This window comes from Ailuropoda melanoleuca, chromosome 3, assembly GCF_002007445.2.
Source record: "Ailuropoda melanoleuca isolate Jingjing chromosome 3, ASM200744v2, whole genome shotgun sequence".
Classification (NCBI taxonomy): domain Eukaryota; kingdom Metazoa; phylum Chordata; class Mammalia; order Carnivora; family Ursidae; genus Ailuropoda; species Ailuropoda melanoleuca.
In genome coordinates, this window is record NC_048220.1 from 65,912,994 (window position 1) to 65,936,879 (window position 23,886).

Sequence of the window (23,886 nt, forward strand, 5' to 3'; positions counted from 1 at the left end):
AGAGAAACGATCGTTTATATATTGCTAGTAAGAATATAAACTAGTACAACTACCCTAGGGAAGATAGGCAGCTTCTTAAAAAACACAATTGCAGTCTTGGGCACCTATGCCAGAGATATGAAGACATATCCACACAAAAATCTACATATGAATGAATGAATGAATATTTATAGCAATTTTATTATAACAGCTAAAAACTGGAAACAACCCAGATGTTCTTCAACAGGTGAATGTTTAAACAACCTGTGGCATACTCATGCCTTAGAATACTACCCAACAATAAGCCGCATTCGGGCACCGGGAAGTGGTAGCCAGCTGCATGGGGGAGCAGACGGACTCGCGGACGGCACCCGCGAGACAGCTGACTGAGACCGTGAGCCAGGGAATGCACGCCACCAGATGGAAAACCGGAGCTCCAGTGTACTCACTGGAACCAGACTGAGAACCAGGAGCTCCTGGAGCACGCGGGGGAGGCTGGCGGCTGGCAGTGGTAGAAACACAAAGGACAGAGACGGGAAGGCCCTGGAAGTGAGGGCTGGGACGCCGGGTGTGGGGCGCACATCCCAGGACGCTGCAGGGTTGAGCAGCACAAACAGAAACAGAGTTAAAGTGGCCAGAACATCAGTGGAGAACGGTCCGCGATCCCTCTGTTCTGAGACAGAGGCTGAGATTCAGCCACTGCTGCTCTGACTCTCAGAAGAGGCAGCAGACCACCAGGGAAAGCCGCCAGAAAACAAAAGCCTGGAAATACCGGCTCACAGTGTGCCCATCCCCATCCCCCTACGCAGGGGACACGGAGACTCTACCCAAACAGGGTTGCCTGAGTATCGGAGCGGCAGGCCCCTCCCCCAGAAGGCAGGCTGAATAATCAAGAAGCCCACATGCCTAAGATCCCTATAAAACAAGGGCACACGGCCTGGGTCCCAGTCAATAATTTGGGCTCTGGACAAACCCGCAATCTCTCCTCATCAGAATGACGAGAAGGAGAAGTCCCCCCCAGCAAAGAAAAGATAATGAGTCTGTGGCCTCTGCCACAGAATTGATAGATATGAATATAACCAAATTATCAGAAATGGAATTGAGAATAACAATGGTCAAGATGATGTGTAGACTTGAAAAAAGTATTAATGAAAATGTTAATGAGAATATAGAATCTCTAAGGGCGGAAATGAGAGCGAATNTTTGAACCCAAAGATGCATTCAGACTTAGAGTAAGGGGATGGAGTACCATCTTCCACGCAAATGGACCTCAAAAGAAAGCTGGAGTAGCAATTCTCATATCAGATAGACTGGATTTTAAACTAGAGGCCATAGAGAGAGATACAGAAGGGCACTATATTATTCTTAAAGGAAGTATTCAACAAGTGGATATGACAATTATTAATATATATGCCCCCAACAGGGGAGCAGCAAGATACACAAGCCAACTCTTAACCAAAATAAAGAGACATATAGATAAGAACACAGTAATAGTAGGGGACCTCAACACCCCACTATCAGAAATAGACAGAACACCCTGGCAAAAACTAAGCAAAGAATCAAAGGCTTTGAATGCCATACTCGACGAGTTGGACCTCATAGATATATATAGAACACTACACCCCAGAACCAAAGAATACTCATTCTATTCAAATGCCCATGGAACATTCTCAAGAATAGATCATGCTCTGGGACACAAAACAGGTCTCAGCCAATACCAAAAGATTGAAATTATCCCCTGCATATTCTCAGACCACAACGCTCTGAAATTGGAACTCAACCACAAGGAAAAACCTGGAAGAAACTCAAACACTTGGAGGCTAAGAACCATCCTGCTCAAGAATGACTCGATAAACCAGGAAATCAAAAAACAAATTAAACAATTTATGGAGACCAACGAGAATGAATACACAACGGTCCAAAACCTATGGGATACTGCAAAGGCAGTCCTAAGGGGGAAATACATAGCCATCCAAGCCTCACTCAAAAGAATAGAAAAATCTAAAATGCAGTTTCTATATTCTCACCTCAAGAAACTGGAACAGCAACAGAGGGACAGGCCTAACCCACTGACAAGGAAGGAGTTGACCAAGATTAGAGCAGAAATCAATGAATTAGAGACCAGAACCACAGTAGAGCAGATCAACAGGACTAGAAGCTGGTTCTTTGAGAGAATCCATAAAATTGATAGACCACTGGCAAAACTTGTCCAAAAACAAAGAGAAAGGACTGAGATTATTAAAATTATGACTGAAAAGGGAGAGGTCACGACCAGCACCATTGAAATTGCAAGGATTATTAGAAACTTTTATCAACAGCTATATGCCAAAAAACTAAACAATCTGGAAGAGATGGAGGCCTTCCTGGAAACCTATAAACTACCAAGACTGAAACAGGAAGAAATAGATTTCTTAAATAGGCCAATTAACTATGAAGAAATTGAGTCAGTGATAAACAACCTTCCAAATAATAAAACTCCAGGCCCAGACGGTTTTCCTGGGGAATTCTACCAAACATTCAAAGAAGAAATAATACCTATTCTCCTAAAGCTATTTCAAAAAATAGAAACAGAAGGAAAGCTACCAAACTCATTCTATGAGGCTAATATTACCTTGATCCCCAAACCAGGCAAAGACCCCCTCAAAAAGGAGAATTACAGACCGATTTCTCTAATGAATATGGATGCCAAAATCCTCAACAAGATCCTTGCTAATAGAATCCAACAGTACATTAAAAGGATTATCCATCATGACCAAGTGGGATTCATACCTGGGATGCAAGCATGGTTCAACACTCGCAAATCAATCAATGTGATACATCATATCAACAAGAAAAGACTCAAGAACCATATGATCCTCTCAATTGATGCAGAAAAAGCATTTGACAAAATACAGCATCCTTTCCTGATTAAAACCCTTCAGAGTGTAGGAATAGAGGGTACATTTCTCAATCTCATAAAAGCCATCTATGAAAAGCCTACTGCAAGCATTATTCTCAATGGGGAAAAGCTGGAAGCCTTTCCCTTAAGATCAGGAACACGACAAGGATGCCCACTCTCGCCACTATTATTCAACATAGTACTAGAAGTCCTTGCAACAGCAATCAGAAGACAAAAAGGGATCAAAGGTATCCAAATCGGCAAAGAAGAAGTCAAACTGTCTCTCTTTGCAGATGACATGATACTCTATATGGAAAACCCAAAGGAATCCACTCCCAAACTATTAGAAGTTATAGAACAATTCAGTAAGGTGGCAGGATACAAAATCAATGCCCAGAAATCAGTTGCATTTCTATACACGAATAACGAGACTGAAGAAAGAGAAATTAGGGAATCCATCCCATTTACAATAACACCAAAAACCATGCGTTACCTTGGAATTAACTTAACCAGAGACGTAAAGGACCTATATGCTAGAAACTATAGATCACTTTTGAAAGATATTGAGGAAGACATAAAAAGATGGAAAAATATTCCATGCTCATGGATTGGAAGAATTAACATAGTTAAAATGTCCATACTACCCAGAGCAATCTACACTTTCAATGCTATCCCGATCAAAATACCGAGGACATTTTTCAAAGAACTGGAACAAATAGTCCTTAAATTTGTATGGAACCAGAAAAGGCCCCGAATCTCCAAGGAACTGTTGAAAAGGAAAAACAAAGCTGGGGGCATCACAATGCCGGATTTCGAGCTGTACTACAAAGCTGTGATCACAAAGACAGCATGGTACTGGCACAAAAACAGACACATCGACCAATGGAACAGAATAGAGAACCCAGAAATGGACCCTCGGCTCTTTGGGCAACTAATCTTTGATAAAGCAGGAAAAAACATCCGGTGGAAAAAAGACAGTCTCTTCAATAAATGGTGCTGGGAAAATTGGACAGCTACATGCAAAAGAATGAAACTTGACCACTCTCTCACACCATACACAAAAATAAACTCCAAATGGATGAAAGACCTCAATGTGAGACAGGAATCCATCAAAATTCTAGAGGAGAACATAGGCAACAACTTCTATGACATCGGCCAGAGCAACCTTTTTCACGACACATCTCCAAAGGCAAGAGAAATAAAAGATAAAATGAACTTATGGGACTTTATCAGGATAAAGAGCTTCTGCACAGCCAAGGAAACAGTCAAAAAAACTAAGAGACAGCCCACGGAATGGGAGAATATATTTGCAAAGGACACCACAGATAAAGGACTGGTATCCAAGATCTACAAAGAACTTCTCAAACTCAATACACGAGAAACAAATAAACAAATCATAAAATGGGCAGAAGATATGAACAGACACTTTTCCAATGAAGACATACAAATGGCTAACAGACACATGAAAAAATGTTCAAAATCATTAGCCATCAGGGAAATTCAAATCAAAACCACACTGAGATACCACCTTACGCCAGTTAGAATGGCAAAGATAGACAAGGCAAGAAACAACAATTGTTGGAGAGGATGTGGAGAAAGGGGATCCCTCCTACATTGTTGGTGGGAATGCAAGTTGGTACAGCCACTCTGGAAAACAGTGTGGAGGTCCCTTAAAAAGTTAAAAATTGAACTACCCTATGACCCAGCCATTGCACTACTGGGTGTTTACCCCAAAGATACAGACGTAGTAAAGAGAAGGGCCATATGCACCCCAATGTTCATAGCTGCATTGTCCACAATAGCCAAATCATGGAAGGAGCCGAGATGCCCTTCAACAGATGACTGGATTAAGAAGCTGTGGTCCATATATACAATGGAATATTACTCAGCTATCAGAAAGAACGAATTCTCAACATTTGCTGCAACATGGACGGCACTGGAGGAGATAATGCTAAGTGAAATAAGTCAAGCAGAGAAAGACAATTATCATATGGTTTCTCTCATCTATGGAACATAAGAACTAGGATGATCGGTAGGGGAAGAAAGGGATAAAGAAAGGGGGGGTAATCAGAAGGGGGAATGAAGCATGAGAGACTATGGACTATGAGAAACAAACTGAGGGCCTCAGAGGGGAGGGGGTGGGGGAATGGGATAGACCGGTGATGGGTAGTAAGGAGGGCATGTATTGCATAGTGCATTGGGTGTTATACGCAACTAATGAATCATCGAACTTTGCATCAGAAACCGGGGATGTTGGGGCGCCTGGGTGGCACAGCGGTTAAGCGTCTGCCTTCGGCTCAGGGCGTGATCCTGGCGTTATGGGATCAAGCCCCACATCAGGCTCNTGGACTATGAGAAACAAACTGAGGGCCTCAGAGGGGAGGGGGTGGGGGAATGGGATAGACCGGTGATGGGTAGTAAGGAGGGCATGTATTGCATAGTGCACTGGGTGTTATACGCAACTAATGAATCATCGAAATTTGCATCAGAAAGGGGATGTACTGTATGGTGACTAACATAATATAATAAAAAAAACATTAAAATAAAAAAACATTAAAATAAAAAAAAGAATTCCCAACAATAAAAAAGGAATAACGTGTTGATACAAGCAACAACTTGAATGACTCTCCAGAGAATTATACTGAGTGAAAAAAGCCAATTCCAAAATGTTACATACTGTAGGATTCTATTTATGTACCATTCTTGAAATGCTAAAATTAAAGAAATGTTCTCCATAGGTTAGTGGAGAACAGGACAGAGAAGACAGAAGAAAAGTAGGTAAGCCTATAAAACTACATATGAGGAATCACTGTGGTGATGGAAATATCCTATAAATTGACTATATCATTGTAAAAATCCCGGTTGTGATATTACACTACAGTGCTGCAAGATGTTACCATTGAAAGAAATGGGTAAAGAATACATAGATCTTTCTTTGTTATATCTTCACAGCTGCATGTGAATCTACCATTATCTCAAAATAAAAAGTTAAATTTTAAAATAATTCAATGTAATGGCTGTCATCTTTGAAATATTAAATATGAAGACTAGATATGTCAAAAAACATAATGGAGAAAACTATGCTTCTCCCTTCCAAATTAGCTGCCTAGCAATCTAAGATGAGAAATGAATTGGGAGCATAATCTCAAACACTATTTTGCTGCATGTTTAATAAATTTTAAAGATAGGATAATTTTATATAAATCACAATGGGATAAACCAGTGAAGTAAAATTGTAAGAATATAATTAATTAATAGGTACGGTTACATTGAAAAATGTATAGAAATACAAAAAGAATAGATTTTGAATTTTAGGTAGCCCTAAATTAAGGATTCATTCAGGACAGTCATTTTTTTAAAGATTTTATTTATTTGATTGCCAGAGAGAGAGAGAGAGAGAGAGAGAGGAGCACAAGCAGGGGGAGCAGCAGAGGGAGAGGGAGAAGCAGGCTCCCCACTGGGCATGAAGCTCAATGTGGGGCTCGATCCCACGACTCCGGGATCATGAACTGAGCTGAAAGCAGGTCGCTTAATTGACTGAGCCACACAGTTGCCGAGGATAGTCACTTTTTAAGTAGACTCATGTTTTGTTTCATGAAATTATACAGCAGTTTAAGTTAGAACAGATGAAAAACAAAGGAAAAATGAATTCCGATATACTTTGCACTTATGAAATAATGTCAGAGCTGATATACTTATGATAAATACCACATACATCACTCATCATGTCTCCACTTACAAGAAACATACTTTCAACCAAAGTCATATTGTACCAGATCTGCCTTGAGGCAAAACCAAATCACTACAAAATTAGCTCAGGAAATAAATGATCTAACTTTGGTTTCACTGATATAGGTAGGTAGGCAGGTAGGTAGGTAAGTGACTAGGTAGGTAGGGAAGGAGGGAAGAAGATAGAGATAAATAATGTTGTACAGTTGGTTTAAATGTTTGAGCTAAATTGAGACACTGTTTTAACTAGTCACTTGAAAAAGGGGAACGCACTTTGAAGAGTTATACAGAGGGCAGATACTAAGTGGCTTCTTTGAGTGAAAAGACTGAGTTAGGATTACCTAGCCTAGTCAGTTAAGTCAAAATAGTCATTCTGGTTGTGTTGTGTAGCTAAGTCTCCATCTTTCTAAAATCATAGATATTGTGGATAATGGCATTATTTTTTTTAAAAATGATAAATACTTCAGAAATTTGAAGTCCCTTTGTTACTGATCTTTAGCAACATGTTTAGATTTAAGGAATAAAAAAGTGGGAAAAATCAGCATGTTATTAATTCATATTTTTTTTCCTGGAGATTAACCCCTCAACTCCACCTTTACACTCCATTCCATCTTCAACCACCTTTGCTCGGGCTTTCATCACTTCTATTTAAATGCCACTGCAACCTTCTGTCTGGTCTCTCTGACTCTCATTGATTTCCCTCCAGTCCATTCTGAGCCATCCATCTCTTAAAAATACATTTTTCAATTTTTCACTCCCCAACTAAGGACCCCATCATGAGTTAGTACTGTCAGCTCCTCTAGCCCTTCACAATCTATTCCAATCCCTCTATTTACTGAGCCTTGTTTCCTGCAATTCACTCACAAATATACTTCACCCCAAACAAGGAAAGTGTCCTTACTTGCCCCTGTGCATACCCAAATCCGTCAGGTCTGAGATTTTCCTGCCATAAAATATTCCCTGACCTATCCCACTGCATTTTCTTCAACCTTCCTCTCTAATCTCTATGCCACCCATACTGTCAGGCCCAACTCAAGACCACCATCTTCAGGGAATCATTCTGACTTTCCAGTCCACAGTCCAAAGTGATCTTGAGTTATGCTCAGAATTAAAGCCAACCATGTGCCCCTTAATTGTCCTCTTACTCATTTTCTTACTCATCTACTCTACAGAAATATATTGAGCACTTCTGTATATCTAACGTACTTTGGTAATTATAGCAATTCTTTCACATCCTTTAGTTTACATGCTATAATTATATATTTGGCAAATAAAATCAATCATGCCTTATCTTCTTTTCCAGACTCCTCAGTACCGAGCAGCACAGTTGGTATATCATCATCACCATTAACATCACCAACATCAAATATTAACGGAGCTGTTTCTACCTAGTGTCGGTACTCTCCTCAGTGCTGGAAGCTCAGAGTTGTAAGACATGGCCCTGCAGTCACAGTTCAGGTGGGGAGGAAAGTGCCAAATGGATGGTATGCACAGGGTTAGAAGAGCAAAGAAACAGGAGCAAACATGGAAAGAACATGGCAGAGGTGGTAGAGCTCTCAGGGTTTCATCTTTTTCAGTAGACCCTTCAGTGCTCTACCCAGATGTCCTTTTGAGGACAGATATCCCCATTTCAGGCTATTGGGAACATCAAGGTGGCAGAGGTAACTCGTTGACTGGCTTATTCAGGGAAACAAAACTACAGGCTCCTTTGCCTTGATCTGAGTCAACTCTGAAGAGCCATCCAGCCTCAGAGATCCTTCAATGATCAGCTGAGGCCTCGCTTGCAACTGTACTGCCATTCAGCTGCTCACTCTGCCCAGTACTACATTGCTTCTTAACTTCTTTAAATGTATCGTCCAAGACCACTCTCCAGCAAAACCTTGGCATGCAACACCCCATCCACAGTCTGGTTCCAGGGAACCCAATCTCTGTTCATGCTGCTGAGTTAAGAGCGTGGTTACTTACACAGCTCTTAGCCAAAATAAAGTTCTAGTTCAGAACACTACAAAACAGATGCGTTATCTAATGCTCATTGTCCCAAAATTCTTGAAGTAGGTAGGATTTTATATCTCCGTTTCTACAAAAGACAGTGAAGAGTAGAAAGGTAAAATGTCCAAGATCACACACCTATAAAATAACCAATCCAAGACTCAACCCTGACCTTCTCAATCTCACCCAGTGTCCTTCATTCTACACCAGTTTGGAAAAGTGCCCTGGATTTAAGAAAACACCATGAACATCAAAAGAGTCAAACTTGGGTTTCCGTTTTCTACCAGTTATTAACCATATGACATTGAGCACATTATTTAACCTCTCAGGACTTTCCTAGGCAGCTCTGTGTCCATATAATGCACATAAGAATACCTCCTCAGAGCACCATTATAAAGATTAATTGAAACAGGGAATCAAATAGGGCACTGTTTCATGTTCTCATGGAGGAATGGTGGCCTATAATTTCAAGTAAGTTTTTAGTATTCAGACGGTAGAGAATTTGAAATATTTTCCTGATCATCTCATTGAAAAGGACCTTTCCTTTTGATCATCTCCACTGAAGTGATCTCTTATTTCTCTGGAATTCCATACTCTGTTGCTTACATGGTTGACATAGACTGTTGTTTATTGCTCTGGAATTCTATAGTCTGTATGTTTCTTAGAAATATAGATTTTTTTTATAGTCGTAGGCCTTATTTTACAGTTACCAGCTTTATTTTGCCAATCAGTGTGTAATGTTCTTGAAGACCTGAATAGTCTTAAAAATCTTTAGACACCCCTCAGAGCCTAGATCAATAAGAGCCACACAGTAAATGTGACGATTGATGTATATGGACTTTGTGGTAGATGATAAGTAAACAGATGCTTTCTTGGCTCCACCTGCCCTGATTAGTAGTCACGAGAAGGAAAGAAGAGAATACATCCAGCTACTCTGGAAGACGTATTAGAAGGGAACCAAAGGAAGCAGTTAATTGAAACATACATCCTACCCAATAAAAAGAATGGGGACTTGTGGATGTCAGAGTCTATTTGCACCAACTATCAACTAAATCACTCATTCTCATGGGTAAGAGTAAAGAGTACAGGCGGAAACAGGAAGTACTCATCCAATGCTGTTCATTCCTGCAAAACACGGAAACAAAGAGGACCAGGAAAAGAGTTCTCCAATAGAACACACTTCCAAACATTATCAGTCAAGCCAGAAATAAAGGCTTTTGCTGAGAAGGAGGATGGGGTGGAAATGCTGCTGTAGGAAATGTGATAGGGAGTCAGCAAAAGAATTGTGAGCAGCCATAAAATTAGAAAGCATGACTCTGTACAGATCCAGTCAGAATAGTTTTGTGATTTTCTATAGCAACATTCAACAGCCCAGCTGTGTGATGAGAGAGATAGTAAAGATGACCCTGGGTAGGGTAGAGAAATTCTCTTCCCTTGTTGATTCCTTGTGCATGTTCCTACATTTAAATATAGATGACAAAGTAGCAACTAATTAGAAATATTAGCATATTGGTTCATAGGTCTTATCCTCTAACCAGAGAGGTAGTATAGCAAAGCTCTTAGGAGAAAAAACTCAACACATTAACAGCCTTAGGTGTTTGAAACCAGTCCCTTCTCTAATTAGCAGTATGTCTTTGGGAACATTATTTAACCATACTGTATAAATACAATAGTACATACCCCTTAAATTAATTGTGAGTATTAAATAAGACAACGCATAAAGCATTTAACACAGTGCTTGTAAGTGCTGACTAAATGTTAATAACAAATGGGAAGGAACAGAACTTGAAATTCACAAGAATAAACACTACTTGCTTTATTAGTCATAAAAATTAGATCAGAGTTTATAAAACTAGCACTTATCACAATTTATATTTAAATACAATTTATTTGTTTATTGCTTGCTCCCTGACTAAAGCATCAAATCCAAAAAGGTAGAGACCTTCTCTGTTTTGGCCAAATCTTTGCCTGAATACAGTACCCAGCACATAAGAATTAATCAGCTAATTAAAATGAGCATGGTATCAAGCTAGGATCATACCACAGAAATACTTTATTAGGAACTCCACCTTGTATATCCAGGTCACTCTACAAGTCTACACTGATTAAAAAAATAAATAACATAAACTATGGATTAATTAACCCTTCTTCTGAATGTCCTTTCCTGAACAAAAGACAAGCTTCCATCTTGGTACTTAACAGTACCTTCAGTACCTTTCAGCGGCTTCTCCCTCCTGGGTGAATTTCATCTTCCACTGGCCAGATTAAGAGAATGAGACCTTTCATAATGTGTGTGTGCACGTTGTTGCTGTATGTTTTGTTGTGTAAACTCACATGTCTTTTCTCATCAGCGTAACACTTCTCCACTGTCAACCACAGCTGTCCCCTCTTCCTATTTACATTATCCCTAGTTACCATCCATTATCACCACCTTGATTTCTCTCTACAATCTGACCTCTCTATTAGACTCTTGAATCCTCCAAGAACTTTTACCAAATGGTGTAATCAGTAGCATGGAAAACTGTCCATCTTTCACACTTTTCCCAAAATTGTGATTAGAGTATGCAAACATTTATTTGGTTATCACTTTTAAAGCAAAGCTCCTAAAGCATCTTTTACAGTAAAAATTGTGAAGGAATACTGGATGTCAGGTAGGCAAAACCAGTTGAATTAGGGGAGCGGCTATCTGCTTTGTTAACTGACATGGTTGTGCCAGAGTTCTCAGCTTCTCGGGGCTCATTTTTATCTTTTTTTTTTTAAGATTTTATTTATTTATTTGACAGAGAGAAAGGCAGCAAGAGAGGGAACACAAGCAGGGGAGAGGGAGAAGCAGGCTTCCCACTGAGCGGGCAGCCTGATGTGGGGCTTGATCCCAGAATGCCGGGATCCTGACCTGAGCTGAAGGCAGATGCTTAACGGCTAAGCCACCCAGGCACCCCTCATTTTTACATTTTAAATTCACAAGAAACAACTGGAGGCTTCACATCTGCTTTTNGAGGGAGAAGCAGGCTTCCCACTGAGCGGGGAGCCTGATGTGGGGCTTGATCCCAGAATGCCGGGATCCTGACCTGAGCTGAAGGCAGATGCTTAACGGCTGAGCCACCCAGGCACCCCTCATTTTTACATTTTAAATTCACAAGAAACAACTGGAGGCTTCACATCTGCTTTTGTGAACTGCTGTTTACTGGAGAGAGCCTCTTTAACATTGGTGGACTGTGAAACAACACTTATTTTCTTATTGCTCTTTCTAGTAAATAGCAGATCTTACCTAAAAATGGCTGAGAAGACCCTAAAGGTTTGTGATTCAAACACCAAATGACAAAATGCCATCATCACTGATGTCTCTTGCACACAAGGAATCCTTCTCCTGGACCATCTTCAAAAAGGGCCCTTGGATCTGCACAGCTTTGAGAATATTCAGCTGATAGAATGTAGATCACATTTGTTGTGTGTGCCCCAGTAATTTTTTTTCTAGTTTGTTTCTTGAATTTACCCCTTAGGATGTATCTTAATCTACAGTGGCTTCTGTTTGGTAATTAATTATTATGAATTTCAAGGAGAAGATTAAATAAATCCTTTTCTAAAAATAAACAATTTTAAAGAAATTTCAAAGGTGTCATTTAAGATGTCCCATTGGTTGAAATAAATATTTTAATGTATTTATCTGATTAATTTTTCCAAGTCTCTATTGGTACAGAAGAAAGGGTAATTTCCAAACTATCAATTTACTTCACCTTCAAATTTTTATAATATTTGTAAAAATTTATTCAGGGTGATTTAAACCAACATAGTCACATGAATAACCTGATTTGGCCATTGACAGGTAGAAAACAAAAGCCACCACATCACTGGGTCACAACCAACAGGAACGCAGGTGTTCTCAGACGAAAGCTCTCTTCAAGGATTAGGTGAATGCACTCAATCTCACACAGCAATAGACCATTCAAAGATGAGTTAATTCAAAGACATAGAGTAAATACATAGCCCTTAGAGAAACAACTGTATACACAGAAAAAATAATCAGCATCAATATGTCAGACATAAATCATAATAACGCATAGCCAAATACTTGGAAAAATTCAACTATACGTTCTTTGGGGAAAGGATGCTGATTCCCGAAAAGATTATGAATGACTTGGCTAGCTGTTTTGTTTCTTGAAGAACAATTATTTACTTTAAAAACAAAGCTATGATTCTGTCATTATTTCATGTCCTTGTAGTGCTTATTAACTATCATGTACTATAGATCCTCCCTTAAGTGAGTAGTTTTCTAGGAGACTACTGCAGTATTATTAATTTAATTGCCGCAATAATTGACCCAGTAGAATGCTGGTGCTCTCCACAATTTAAAGTGCCTTCCAAAGTGCTATGTGTTCAGGGAAGGGTTTTTTTTTTAAAGAAACAATAAACCTCCTGAAATCAGTTACATAAGCATTCATGCAAAGTCCGCTATGTACAAAGCACCATATTAGGTATTTAGAGAGACATCCAGGAACATTACATTTTCAAAGGGAAAAGAAGAAATGAACACAAGTAACTTTAAAACAAGACAGAATATTAAAATGATATACTGGTGCTTTAAACAATGCACCATAGGAAGAAACAGGAAAGATGTATTCAAGTCCAGAATAGCTTAGAGGTTGGGGGTTGTCTTCAGCAGGAGAAAGGGCTTATTTACTACTAGTCGTTACTTTAAAGAGTTTCTTTTGTTGTAACAAAAATAAATGTCATCCAGAAGGTATTAAGACATGAATAAATGATGAAATACAACCAAAACTCTACGCAAACCGTTGGTGATAGACTCACTTATAGGTCCTCAGCTCCCAACACACAGTCTCGAGCTTGTATACAGTACTCATCACGGGAGACACATATGTACCCTCTGTTCAGGCTAAATCATGCACCTATCTGCATTTTGAATTTTTAGCACATTTTAAAAGTTTATTTTACCCAGGACTTTTTTAATCACATAAGATGTACATGAAAAACTAGTATTATAAGTATCTAAGGAATAAGGCAATGTTGGAAAGCAAAAATTTTAGGTTTGTCCCACAACTCATGTCTAATTGCACTGTTACACCCTCCTCTTTTTCCCTTTCTTCCTATAGAGTAGACATAAGAGTTTTGCAGAAGGCTTGCTTGTGCACAAGTTTTGAAAATAGGGTCTAAATTGAGAAAGATTGAATTTGTGAGAATCAATTGCCTAATATGCCAATAAAAACCAACAACTAAATTCCAACAAAGGTCCAACAGCCTTCTCCTGGTCTCTTCCGAAATGCTTAGTGTGCAGTTCTGACTGTAATCTAATAATTGCTTTTCTGATCCAAATATCAATACTTAATGTTTATCACCAGAATGCCAAGTTAGATGGCCCGGTCTCCTCCTCCTAATAAGAAAAAATGACCTAAGCACTAGCCAGGCTTTGATGAAGCAGGGAGTGAACTGAAGGGAGCCTCCTTCCGCCAACACAGCAGCAATGTGTTTTCTGTCTCGATTGAACTTCCACAAATTTGTAATTTATTTGGAAGAATATGTTGCAGATAAGCAAAAAAAAGGCATCTGGAAGCCTTCTTGCCAAATGGTAACTTTCTGGAAGGTTCCTCATTTAGAAGTAATTTCTGGAAAATTTCTTGATTAATACAAATCCGTGAACAAACTTAAAAATGATGGCTTTGTTATTGCTTTGGCACAATATGTTAACAACACTGTGAGTGCTGCCAAAACTCTGAGAGTTCTTTCATGCGGATTATGGTCTTGTTTACAGATCCAGCTGTACGGAGGCCTTGTCCATGGTGGTAACCTAACAATGTTCCCAGTGGGGGTGCCCATTAGGGGAGGGGAGACTAACTGAAGTTTAGTTTGTTTAAATTGAGCAAGAATGCACAGCGGCACTCAGATCTTTGGGGAATGTGTTGGAAGCATACCCTTTCTGGGATCTGTTTTCGTTTATTTAAGGGGGATGTTTGCATTGCTCAAAAATTGCAATACACAAACTTGCCATACAAAATGCCTTCCAAATGTTTACTGTGGTCTATACAGAAGTGAGCAGAAAACACAAATACTAGATTGAAGTGAGATGCTAAATGAGAAAGGTAATTGCTGGCCTCTGAAATTTTTACTAATTAAAAATCCAAACTACTTTCTGTGATATATATGTGTGCATACAGGCATAAAACATATCCCCAAGTATGACCATATAAACTGGATAGGAGAGGTAAACAAAACACATCGAAGAATATAAACCTCAAACTGTTGGAAACTGGCTTTCATTAATAGGACACTTATGCAAATATTTTCTTTTCACTGCTTTGCATAGATTTGTATACATGAATTTTACTGAGATTTTATTTTACAGGCTCTAATGACAAAATAAAAATTGCTTTTTTCCCCCGGAAAACAAATGTGAGAAACAAAAGAATTTCACATTTTCTCATCTTTAACAAAAAAATTAAGCAAGATTTTAGTGGCTGTGTATTATTACCAAAAAAGACTCTGGAATATTAATTGCCTCTACATTAACTTTCTGACATTTATGAAGTCCGTAAATGAAAATAATCTGTTCAGAAGAAGCTTTCACTTTTTCTGCTTTCTGTCCTTTCTGCTAAGAGAGGATCAGGAATAGACCAGCGAGACCCCAGGCTGCTGGGCCTCTTGGCCGAACTCTGGTAGATAAAGGCCTCTGCAAGTGTTTCCTCCCTGACACCCACCGAGAGGCCATGGCGTTTCTGTCATGTTAAAAATGTATTGAGCTTGAAGTTCATCTCTCAGATATCATTTAGGTCAAAATAAAACTCTTCCTGGAAAACTCATGATTCACCGTTTTTAACCTGAATTCAGTTTGGTCCAAGTAATTTTCATCAGAGGATTTATTTTATACTTGAATCAAAAAGTGAAACTCGAGTGAATCTTTTTTTAAAAGCCATGATTGTCATTTCTCAAAAAGAAAATGTATCTTAATATGTAATTTCACTAGATAACATTGTGCTGGATATCCGTAGGTCGATATTTTAATTAAATGTACCATAGTCTCTTGTTATAATGTAGAAATCTCGCAAACACGTAAGAGAAAAAAATATAAAGTTGCCCATTTCCCATAAAACGGCTCAGCCATTTACACCATTGTCATATTTAGCATTCCCACATGCAAACAGCATAGTGTGCAGCTCTGTCCGTGAAGATGCCATGTATTCCCCCACACTATTACCAAGCTTCACAATCAGCGATGGAAGACACAGGGCTATCACTATGGCCCTTGGTTCACAGAGCCATCTTTATTTTTCTTATTAATGATTTTTACCCTCATATATTTTTTGAAAGAACTATCTTGTATGCTAACATGGTTTTTTAAAATCAAAATTAACTAGTAAAAAGCAATATAATAAAATATAAGGGCAAAGAACATAGCTTCATACTACGTCAGTTTTTATACCAAGGATTCTACTTAGCAACGATGAACCTTTGGACAAGTTACATGCCGTATCTGTGTCTCAGTTTCCTCATCTATAAAAATGGACCTAATAATGGTAATCTTTTCCATTGGATTGTTTTGAGGATCAAATAGAATAATACACACACGGCTTTAACAAAGTGACTAGAACATGTAAAACCCTCAATAAATACAATGTATAAAACTAATACTGGATGGATGGGTCATTAATTTTAGTTGAGTTAATTTTTAAATTATTTTTAGCACCTTCCATGTTTTGAAGCAATTAATAAAGGCATTTTTTAAAAATACCAAAGACCATGTTGACACAGTATTACTGAAAGTATTTCATAATTGTTCTGACAATATCATACAGCCAAATCTGGAAATATTTAGAAACTATTATGTTTATGAAAGACAGACCTGACTGAACAGATTAGAAGCAAGCTTTTCAATACACTATTTTTCAAATTCCCTTAGGAATAATATTGTGAGGTTAAAACAAAACAAAGGATAGATTGTGACGCAATCCTGTGGACCTGTAATTGATATCAATAAAGATAAGTTTAATACCCAACTATTTTCCAGAATATTGTATTCCATATACAATTGTTCTTTGCTATGAACTATTTTCTTATGTTCAAAATTTAGCATGTATTCTCTGACAACTTCATTTCAAAATACAATTACCAAATATACTAAATAAACCCTTTTTAAACAAGTCTCTTAATATCTACACGAAACTGCCAAATGCATCCATACTCTGAGTTTGCTCAAAATGGTGTCCGCAAGTCTCTCGTAAATTAGCACCAAAGATGCCCATTCTGTGTTTCTGGGCTCAACCTCTCCATATTTTCAATGTTACCTTGGTTGAGACCAAGTTAGTTTCCCAAACAGGCCAAGATCAGGGGAGAGATAGGGATGCCTTAGTGCCAATCTCAGGGTTATATAGTTAAGCATAAAATACTTCCTAATCCTCTTCATGATTCTTATTTGCTCCCAAGGACACAGATGATTATATACAGTATTAGGAAAACAAGTACCTTTATAAAACATTTTGATGTTCATCATTTCATGACTAAAAAATAAAACCAATGTTTTCGTTTTCTAGAGATGAACTATGGAGTCTCTATTAACTCACTGGAATAATCCAGTTAATGAGCCACATGAGATATTTTAAAGTACCTGTTAAATATAGTCACATAACTTTTAAAAGAATCTTGTCCAAATCAGCACCCCCTATTTCCCTATGTAGTGATGAGATTGATCAGATTGTGATACATACTGACAGAAGCTGAGAAATTTGGGGGGGAGGGTGTTAAGTTACAGTAGCATGCGTGAGAACTACTGGGTATAAATGTTCCTCCTGAAATTACAAGTTCACCCATAACATTGTCAAACCTCTGTGCCTAGTAATTCAATAAACGTTGATCAAAATCAGGTTATTAAAAAAAAAATCCTTCCTCTCTGCCATTCTTTCATTTTTATTTTTTGAGTGTGGAGGCCTAGTCATTGAATCTTCAGGATTCAAAGTCATTTTGGAGGAAAAAAGAAAATATTCTTTACCATTGTAGTGAATCATTCATAGCTAAAGGCGGCCTTTGTTCTCAGTCACCAGTTAGACTGCACTTTCATAGCCTAGTGCCTTCTACCAGAGCCCCTTGATATATTCACATAAATGATGGAAGATGCATGAGACGTGAAGGTGACATGTGCAGTCTCCAGGAGGAAACTGACGCCCTGGTTGCTCGCTAAGGACCCATCCTGGCATTAGCTGCATACACAGCCATCCGGCTGCCCTCCCAGCTGGAAGGAAGGTGTTAAGCAGCAGCTGTCGGCGGAAAGAGATAGGAAAGGGGGTGAAGTCTCTCCAATTCACAGAAATAAAAATTGTTAATGAAAAGCTCCAGTACTGTACCCTGATAGCCGTCTTTGCAAGACTTCTGACTGACTTCCTTGAAACTTCTTTAGCCTTCCGGCTTATCAGTTTCAGGGCAAAGCATTACCCAGCCACCACCTGTGAAGTGAACCAGAACAATGTGAGGTTAATTCACCTCTCCCAGCAATCGTAAAAGTTTGTTCGTTCATAGATTCAACGATGAAATTGTTACTGATTAGTCCAAGTCAAAAATCTGCACTTTCGTCATTTCAAAACGATTTAATTACCTTTTTCTAATGCCGTATATATGCTCCATTTGCCAAGACAAAAGAGCTATTATTCGACATGAAAAAAATATTGCTGTAGCAAGCACAGTAACTTTTAATGTTTTCACTGCTGAACTGTCAAAATGCGGACATTCCCACCCCCTGAAAAAAATGAAAGTATGGAACTATAGTATAACCTTCACTTTTATAGTAAGAGGTTTCTGGAATATGACAAAGAAAACATAGCAATTTCAGCCAGGTCATAATTTAGTATAAAATAAAACAAGACATTTAAACCCGAGGAGGAAAAAAAAAATTCTGAGAGTGGTAGAACTATCAAACTATGTGTGCAATTTCCTTGTGCTCAAATTGCATTTTCTCCCTTCAGTGTTATATGGAGCAGGGTCTTGCCCTCTAGATTAGAGACTTTTGCATTAGAGGAAACTAGGTTATGTCTTCCACTGTCAGAGACAGAAATTATGAGCTGGGGTGCATTTTAGCCAGTCACTCTGAAAAATGTTAGCCCAAGGGGGTAATAATTAGAACTGTTTTTGTCAGGTGACTGCATTTTAAGCAGTGATGTGTCTGAGAATCTAGCTGAGGGGTTTAATATAAATATAAATATTTTTTTCAGTCAGCATCGTGGTTTGATTTTTTTTTTTTTGCTTTGTTTTTTATTTCAAAAGTAAGCACTTTTTAGGAATTATCAGCTAAAACATCCTACAGTTTAGTATTATGGTGACCCAATAATATAATATAGCCAGGAGAAAATGATACTCAAGCAGTCTGAGAAGTTAATGCATAAGACTATAAACTAACTCATTATGAGATCGTCATGTATTTATGGACACAAATAACTAGTCTGTATACATTGTTTCTAGGAATCTGAGCACAGACATACAATGGTTTCCCTCCTAAATTATTATCTTACTTATTTAAGTTGTTATTTAATACAATTTAATGTTATAGTTCCCACAAATAAATTTTAAAAATAAAAATGTAATTTATGAGCTTTTGGAATACTTCACTCTGGTATGGCCCCTCTGGGTTCAGGGTCCCATAGTAGGGTGGGTAGCCTAGGAGTTCTGTTATTATGTATTAAGTTGCCCAAATCTGAATATACCCCCTTTTGACAAGAATGGATCATTTTAATATTTGTTCCCATTACAAAAGCATTATGGAAAGATGGGGATGAATGGAAACAATCTCTTCTCCTTTAGCTTATAAAGTTTAATAAAGACTATCCTTTTGTTCTTACAATAACCCTAGCTTTACACATAAATGAATCACTTTAGATTATGAGCGTCTCAGAACACAAGATCATGTTTTCTACAGGTTCTTGAAAATAACACACAGACCTTCCCATAATAACATAAATAATGAATAATTATAAAAGCTTTCTTCTAAAAATTAGCTTACACTATTCTATATCACATGAAACAATAAATGCAGGAATTCAAAAGTAACTAATTTTCTGGGACTGTTCTTTATATAAGGACAGACTGTTATTTTGAATACTCCTTCTAAAAAGGGTTCAGGTGGAAAAATTTTGCTCTCATTTATTATAACCAATTATGAGCATGACACCTTTCATAATATCATGAGATTCCAAAGAATAAGCTTACGAGGTATGAGTGCATCCCTCCACCATACAGCTCAGCATCTCTTGCTCTGTAGCACCCAAGATATTCCCATCTCCCAGTCTGAACCTGAAGTGACTGGTGAAAAAAGGCTAATTCTCTCCTCTCAAGGGAGCTTACACCCCTATCTCCTTTTCCCCAAGATGCTGCTATCTGGGTAGAAGGAGATGATCTCATGTCCCCGTGGTAACAGGGGAAGGGTTTCCAGCTTGTGTACTAGCATCCCGGTCTTCACTGACCTCTGATCTGTTCCCCCACTGTATCAAGTTACTGAGTATTCTGCGCTAGTGTCCCTCGTGTTATGTTTTGTACTGCCTGGTAGTATGGGAGACTTACAGAAGGGAGGGTGATGGTGGCACCTCTTCCCAAAGGCCTCAGATTCTCATCACTTTCCGTAACAAGCTTCCTGGCCTCTATAGCATCCTTGCCCTGATCCCAAGCTTCTTGCATTCCAAGGATTTTCTTAGTAATAGGAGATTTAAGAATTTACAGAATCCCTGGATACCCTCATGGACCATGGGAAGTGAGGGGCGTTATCTGGCCCTCGTGTCTTCTTTCAATTATTCCTAATTTACTAACCATGTGGCAACATATTGGTGTTATACCATGATAAATATGAGACTTCAGGGAATTAAAATTCTCCTAGGATAGACAGATGTTGAAACAAGTAGCAAGCTGAACCTAACCCCCAGCCCATGAATCTCACCATTTTCATTGGATTTTTTTTTTCTATCTCTCACTTTACTCCAACCCAGTGTTTGATCTCCATACTGTACGAATTCAAGCACATTTTCATCTGACCTCAGATCCCTCTTCTGTCTTCCTTCTTCTCCAATCTCTTAATTTTCTTTCCTTTCTGTCAAGACTGCCACCATGTTATATCCTCCTCTTTCCCTCAGTTTAATTCACCCTCCCCTTCACTGGCTTGATAGTGGTGGACAAGCTTCAGGAAAATAAACCTGATTATCAAGGACAGAAAAGACAACAGAAGGTGTGCTGCAGGGTATTGTCTCTTGGCTCCTCCTTTGTTTTTCTGTACCCTCTTTGGCACCTCAGGGGCAGAAAGCTTGCAAAGCTGGACTTCCCAGACTCCCTTGCTGCCTAACTCCCTGTTAAGTTCTGCCAGTGGGCAGCAGTGGCGGGAACTGAGGAGAACAAGAAGCCATTTTTCCTAGATTCTAACGGCAGTTTCAGCAGCCACAATAGTGACAGGTAAGCATGGCTCCGAGTCATACTCAGGTAACTCGGTGTCCACACCAGCAGCTTCAGCCACACGTGGTCTTTATGTAACATCATTTTTACCTCTGGGTCTCTGGGCCTAGGGGCTGGGAGTGCTTCCCTACAGATGCTTCTCTCTTGGTAACCTTACTCCATCAGTGCCTCTAGCCCTTCCAGGACTTTGTAACTATATTAACTCTGCTTGAAATTCTTCAAATGGATTCTGTTTGTCTGATTAAACACTGCCTGTTTAAACATGTCAATCACATGAGCTTTATTACACTTGTACAAAGCCTACCTGTTGAAGTCTTTTCAGTTGGCTTCTTTTTTAATTGGTGGCTGACAAGAATGTGAGGTAAACTTCTGGAGTAGTAGTCACTAACCATCATAACTGCCTCAAGAGAAGTATTACTCTTCCAAGGTAATGATTCCACCAGGGCCTAGATGGTGTCTACAGCAGCAAATGAGAAACATTAGTTATTACAGCTCCATCTTTTGCCATGTATTTCCATAAGTCATGTGTTGCCTATACTCTTTATAAAATGTCTTCAGGTGCAGGAAGAAATACCAAGCACATTTCTGGAGTCTTGCTCTCACCTCTCTGATGACTCCCCTCGCCTCTCGAACACATGGAGATGAGAATGACAAAGTTCTACCTTTCTTGCCTTACTCCATCTAGCACACAGGGACTACCATTCACTTACTTCCAAATTCCCGACTCTGAATAAATCGTAGTCCCAGGTGCCAGTGCCACTAAACACCTGCAGTAACGAGGAATGCTGTGGTCCAAGGACCCAGAGAGCAAGTAAACCATACACATACACACATTCAATAACTCGTCTATTTTCCTTTCAAGTCAGGGGCCTGTTAAGTGGAGGAAACAGGTTGACTTTTTATCTTTATATCTCTAGGCCTGTTTTATCCCCAAGTCGAAAGGCATGCGAACAGCTTTTAGGATTTTTATAGACTTAGAACCATATAATTATAGAAGTAAAAAGAACATTAGAAATCATATTATTTTACCTCCTCATTTACACATGATTATCTCTACTCTAACACTCATCACTCCTACCATAATTTTATCTTCCCAACTGATCTATGAACTCCTTGAAGAAAGGGTCTGTGGTTTTTATCTTAACATCTGTGCCTAACACAGTGCCTACAATGCAGGAAACAACCAAGAAATGCTTGTTGGAAAGAAGTAGATGAATGGATGGAAGAGCCAACGGATTAATGGAGGAAGGAATGAGTAAGAGTTGAATATCGTGTCTAAGAACACACAGCTCTAAGCAGCCTAATAAGGATTAAAGAACATCTGTTTTCTAATTTTGAGTCCACTATTCTTTTTAACGGACTCTCTCCTGACTTAACGTTTTAAATGTTTCCACATAAAATAAGGTTTAGTCCTTTTGCCTTCAGAGCAAATGTGGAGATGTGGGCGAAACAAGGAGAGATGCCGTTCCACCAGTCAGGGAGAGAGAAAGGTATCTGGCACAAGGTTCAGAAGCAACAGCAAAGTCCCCAAGACCAGTTGCAAAGGAGAAAACTCAGGCAAGCATGATAGAAAAATTGTACTGGACACAGCTGCACTACCACTTCAATTTCCACTGCGGTCCCTTTGAGCCTGTTGATGGACAACGTGCCACATAGAAATAGCTGGGTGCTCTGAATTTTCACCTGGGCACAGAAAAGTTCAGTATCTGTCCACATTAGCATTCTTTGTCCCCAGGAACAGTACATCTCACTTATACAAATTGTGAAAAAGAACAAAAGACCCTAAGATATGAAACCGCTCTTTCAGAATCCAAATGCTCTGGAAGCATCATGGATTTTAATGTTTAGGACAAATATATTCAATCGGTTGCTCTCTCACCATGTATAACGTCCAAAGTGATAGATGATAGATAGATAGATAGATAGATAGATAGATAGATAGATAGATAGATAATAGATAGATAAAGGAAATTAGGAGAATAAACGAATGCCACTAAAAGATAAATACTATTCAAATTCTGTTACAAAAACGCTTGAATTCCTTGGTGTTTATTTTAAATCCAACTGCAAATCACAAACCACATCACCTGAGACCCCAAACAAAACTGTATACACACTTACGCCCAGAAACTTTGGTTGAAAATTAACATACCGTAAGAAAAGCCTGGTAGGCCATTTGGTTACATATTTCAGTTTCTCCCAATACGTGATGAAGTAGAAATGTGACATTTGATATTATCACTGACGGTTAATTCTGTGAACATTTTAATATTTTTCAGACAACCCAAGATTTATATTTTTCCCTCCTCAAATGAAAGTGAGAATTTAAATACCAACTCTTCCCTTTCTTTTGAAAAAATAAATGCTATAATACAACCTCCCAAGGTTAATCTGTGTCCTTGCACCTCCCATGAATCCATGGCAAGAATGTTTTTTATCGCTCTGCCGTATCTAAAATTGCTTAGTCCATACTCTCTTAGACACATCATTTTTCAAACTCAAACTTCCAAGTTTCATCAGAAAAGAGCACATTACACTAGATGCAAAGTGAATGACGACTAACTCATGTTCTAGGGATATGCACCATTATTCACCAAATAAACAAGCCCGTATGTTTTAGGTTGAAGAAATAATCTTGCAGGAAGCACTGTTAAGATACCACCGACTTTGAATGATTCTTTGGCAAGCTTAAAGTAGTTTGCTCTGGAAATTGTATCATCCATGGAGCCCTAGCTCTCGCCATTTGATTTGTAATGGATACAGTTCCAAAGTCCACATTCACAGCCTCAGCGTTCTTATCTCCTCTTAATTCTCAGGCTGTTGCAGCCCAGCTTCTTTCTCCTGACTCCAAAACATGATGGGAGGAGGGGGCTCTTCTGAAGGCTATT

At 38.8% G+C, this 23,886-nt stretch overlaps 1 long non-coding RNA gene across 1 annotated transcript in view; it reads right to left on the reverse strand.

Annotated features, from left to right (window-relative positions):
* Positions 1–23,886, reverse strand: part of LOC117801533 — a 42,841-nt gene that overhangs the window by 13,761 nt on the left and 5,194 nt on the right. Inside the window, exons 2-3 of the long non-coding RNA XR_004624148.1 lie at positions 21,303–21,455; positions 17,920–18,018 (exon numbers count right to left, since the gene is read on the reverse strand). This is a non-coding gene — a long non-coding RNA (uncharacterized LOC117801533). The remainder of the gene's footprint in view (positions 1–17,919; positions 18,019–21,302; positions 21,456–23,886) is intronic.